Below are 4,751 nucleotides of genomic sequence, written 5' to 3'. Positions count from 1 at the left end.
GGATGGCGGCGTCAGTGGGACGCGAGGGTGAACCAGCCCGTTCACGTAGAACGGCGTGCAGTTGGTGGATGAATGCACTGCTTGTTCCGAGCAAACTCTACAAGTGGCAACACGGCGCCCCATCGCTTCGGCAACTCAGCGCAGACGCTACGAAGCACGTCTTCAACGACGCGATTGACGCGCTCAGACTGACCATCGGTCTGGGGATGGACCGCTGTTGACGTAGTCAACTTGAAGCCCGTGTCTCTGAAGATTGTATACCAAAAAGTTTTAGCGCGGGTCCCTAACAGAGACATTGCCTTTAGGAGTCTATGTTGTCAAAAGTCATGATCCACAAACAGCGTCGCTGTACCCACACCGTCGATGGTGTCCGGCACTACCATAAGATAAGCTATCTTGCTCAAACGGTTCACAACGACCACCATATCCGTGTTGCCTTCCGAGTCCTTGACAGGCTAAACACAATGTTCATACTCATGGAGTGCCAACACCCGGAGGGTATCGATAAACAGGCCAGCGGCGTCGCCGCATTCGGAGAGAGTTTTACCCTTTGACACGTCTCACACGTGCGCCCATATGTGCTCGTCTACTTGTACATCTTGGGCCAACAATAGTGGCAATTCTCCGAGCTGTACATCTTCTCACGACCGAGATGACTACTAAGTGGGGTGTTGTAGGTCTCATAGAGGATACGATATTTTGAATGCTCATCCTGAGGAACCACAATTCATGGCGTATCCGTTGAGTCGGTAATATAATACAGCAACCCGTTATTTAACGAATATTGGTGTACCCGTGCGCGCAAACGCGCCTGTAGCAGCGCCACACACAGTGCGTATGCGGCGCAGATCAACTCCAGAACTGACGACGTCACCGGCGTGACATGAGCACGCTCATAGTCTTTGCGTGACAACGAATTAGCCAAAGCATCCAGCTTTCCTAGCTTATACTTCGCCTCGAATTTATATTCTGCAAAGAATGAGAGCCACCTTGCGAACCTCTGCGAGTGGGAAAGCGACTGAGTCGTAATGCGTAATGATGCATGATCTATGTGGATCACGAACGGCTTTGAGCCAGCAGGTGCAACCTAAAATTGACAAGTGCACTCTTCATAGTAAGTAGTTCCTAGTCGTGGAATCGAGAATTCCTCTACTCAGCCTCAAGCTTGCGAGATTCGTACGCGATCACCAGATCTCACCCCTCAGCGGCTGCATGCAGCAGGGCATAGCCGATGACAAAGTCTGAAGCGTCACAAACGACACTAAAACGGCGATCGGGATCTGTCAAAGCCAGTATTGGTGTATGAAGAAGGCTGTCTTTGACCCTGTCAAAACTCTCCCGATGCTCATCGTCTCAACACCAATTCGCATCCTCCTTAAGGAAAATTCGACAATCGCCGTGCTTTCTCCGCATGATTTGCGCAAGTTCTTTTGTTTCGGCGTAACCAGCCAGTCCACAATAGCCTTGACCTTAGTATGATCCGCTAGAAGGCCACGCTTCCCAATGAAGCACCCTAAAACGGAGATTTCTTAGACGCGAAAGATGCACTTATTTGCATTAGCATGCAACTTATTCGTGCGCATGCACTTGAGCACCGCTCTCAAATGGACGATAGTGTCTTCTTCAATTGTCCTCCCGTGTTCTGCACAACTGTGGACGTAGATATCATTAAGTATGCTTTTGGATACGCCCGATGGGGCCTAAATAATTGAGAAACAAGACGATTAGACTTTGCTGTCGTACTTGACAGCCCTTGGGCATCACCCAGCCACTCCTAGAGCATCTTGCTCGGAGAACTCACCGCTGTCAGCGGAATATCACTAACTCTCATGAGCGATAGGTGATAACTATCGACCAAGTGGAGTACACTGTACTTTATATAGCCAGCAAATTTTTTTGGAGAACATCTTATCTAGGAACCGGCGTCTGTGCCGGAATGGCGGCACCATTGAGCTTATTGTATCCGTGAAAAAGGCTCCTCTGATGCGCGTGGAATGTGGCACGTCATCCACTGGACGAAGACTGCGGCCATAGCAGCTCTTCGTCGGATGTTGTTCAAAACATTAAGGCTTCGATGGAGCAGGGAGTGGGGTCACTGGACGACACCGAGTGCAAGGTGCCGCTGGTCTCGATGAGACGTAAAATCTCTATAGAGAGAAGACGGCGAAGCCGTATGTTATTTTCAAGACGCAGGGCGTCGACCCTGACCCTTGGTGTGTCTACCGTAGACGATAGCGCACAGCTTTATACCTTTGTCAACGGTATGAGGGGAGAGGAAGACGGCAACGCCACCTCAAGGCTATTCTCACGGTGGATGCTCGTCTTGAGCTGGGCGAGATGTCCGTCTGGCGGCTCCTTGAAGGCAGGCAACTAAGCCAAGTGGTCATTATAAGACCAAACGAGGAGATTAATTCGTCGTCGATTCAGGATAAAGTTATCCTGGAGGACACTAAGAAGGTTCTAAACGAACGAAGTGGATCGTCGATCCTAACGAATTCCTCGGATTCGTACTGTCCTTAGGAATTTCAAGACGTCGTATCCAAAGACCGGCCGCCGTTCCGATTCCGAACCGAGGTGTGTGTCATGAGATTAACCTGGTTTCGAGAGCCAAATATTGCGTAATACGCCGATGGCCCCTTCTCAAGGAGCAGTGTGATGTCATTGACCCCTTTTTCCGTAGGAAGCACGATGCAGGAAAGGCAAGTTTTCCCATTCGACACCAACTTTTGTGTCCGAAAGCCGAACGGCAAGTGGCGTATCGTTCAGGATGCCTCGGACTTTGTCCGACCATGTAACTCTTGGCATGCAGCAACTGCTTCAAAATGCGAGCAATGCTCAGTAAATAACGTGCCACTCCACGCGCATCACTAGCGCCTCGCCCTTGATCCCTCGGACCTCGTCCGACCATGCCACTCTTGGCATGCAGCAACTGCTTTGATACTTGAGCAGTGCTCAGTGAGCTACGTGTCACTCAGTTTTTCAGCCCGCGAACCACTTTTGGCACTCTTGTCCGATGCACCTTTGGTGTCCGAAAACTCGGATACTCAGATATCCAGCACATTGATCGTCCCGGCACAGTGCCCGCGCCAATAGCGCTTCTGCTTGCTAGCAGAGGTGGGTTCATGATTCGACAAAGCTCCACAAGAGACATGCGCGTAGCGCCCAAGGTCTCTGACCTCCAATCAATCCATGGTATATGGTTTCCAACAATACCATATCAAGGATAATGTCGTACGTCGCGTCCAAGTCTAAGACTAAGCAGCGTTCCACACTTACAAAGTCAAGGAACTTGACACAGTGGTTCATATGGATCCTCGGCATAGTCAAACAGGTCTTTGTCGCTAAACGAACAGTAATGGTGTTACTAACCGCGCTTCAAGCGTCTCAGCATACAGCTGACTTCCTTCCATCGTCGAGCGTCGAACATGATTGCCCGACGCCTTGGAATCGAAAAGGAGTAGACATGGCATTTCAAATCCCTTCATGGTCGCTTTGACGACAAGCAAGCGAAGCTTTCATACACAGTCAGTGTTCAAGAGCACACAGCTGTTAGGGGCTGGACTCTGCTGCCCTCTACCTCTTTGAGGCACAACATAACTCAGTTTTCCCCAGTAGGGCGTCCCGCACTGGTTTTCTCGTTTTTCCGCAAAAATCAGACTGGTTATAAGGGAGAAGTCGGTTCGAAGAACGACAACCAGTCCGAAGGTCTCCGCAGAAAAACACCGTCGGGTGATTACACGCTGCTTGGCAGCTCTGAGCTCTCCTTCCTCTTTCACAGCATAGCTGAGATCCATTGGCTCAAGCTCGTTCGACGTGCATCGTGGGTGTGCATTTCGACCAAGTGGTGCCGACTTGAAGTTGAATTCGGCATTCAATGCCACGTTCACCGCTTCTTCAAGAAAAAGACGGATGTATACGAAAGACATCCATTCTGGCCGCCAGTGCGAAGGCCCTCTATAATGACGGTCACCGCGACCGCCTCAGAAAGCGAAACGGCTCTTATCCTGGCAATGAGAGTTTTCAACTCTTGGACAGAGCCCGCTAATTTCTTCTTGCCCTGTCGGGCAGCAAGGAAACGCATTCGCACGCGATATGCCTGATTAGGCGGCGAAAACACTCTCAAAAGCTGACGTTTCAGCTTTATCCAGGAGGAGAATGCAGCTTCAACCGAAGAACCGCACGTAAGTGCCCATTCTCGTGCGCGGCCCTCGAGCTTGGAGATAGTTGGCGCCATGCGCTGTTGCTCGTTTTGGCGGCCATATCCATCTCGGCCTTTCTCACCCAGAGCAGGAGATTATTTCCATCCCTACCCTCGGAGGTCTTAACCCTCACCATGAGCGGCCTGGGTCGGGAGGAATCATTCGTCATCGACGTTGGCGTCATTGACGCAGTCGACGCAGACAGTTTCTGCTGTAAGTGCTCTAACATAGCATTTTCATTGTTTGAAAACGCGCGCATATCGCTTCGAGGTCTTGCGAAACAAGGTAATCGACTTCCTCAGGGCCCAGCGGGAACATCAAAATTATAAGCCCGTCCTGCATGGTCTCGGGCAAATAAGAGTATACGTCCATATTAACAGAGGATCAGTAGTCACGACTCACGCGTAGATTGACTACAAGTTTGTCAAGTGCAGCGGGGCTGTCGTAGCTCTATGCTTAGAGATCGCAATCCGCTGCCTCCAAGAGTACTTAAAACCTTAGCCACGATAAATGAACTCTTCCGATTAAAATTGAAAGTAAAACTGTTTTAGT

This window comes from Plasmopara halstedii (assembly GCF_900000015.1).
Source record: "Plasmopara halstedii genome assembly, contig: Scaffold_1343, whole genome shotgun sequence".
NCBI classification, from domain to species: domain Eukaryota; phylum Oomycota; class Peronosporomycetes; order Peronosporales; family Peronosporaceae; genus Plasmopara; species Plasmopara halstedii.
Note: the sequence above shows the minus strand (reverse complement) of the source record.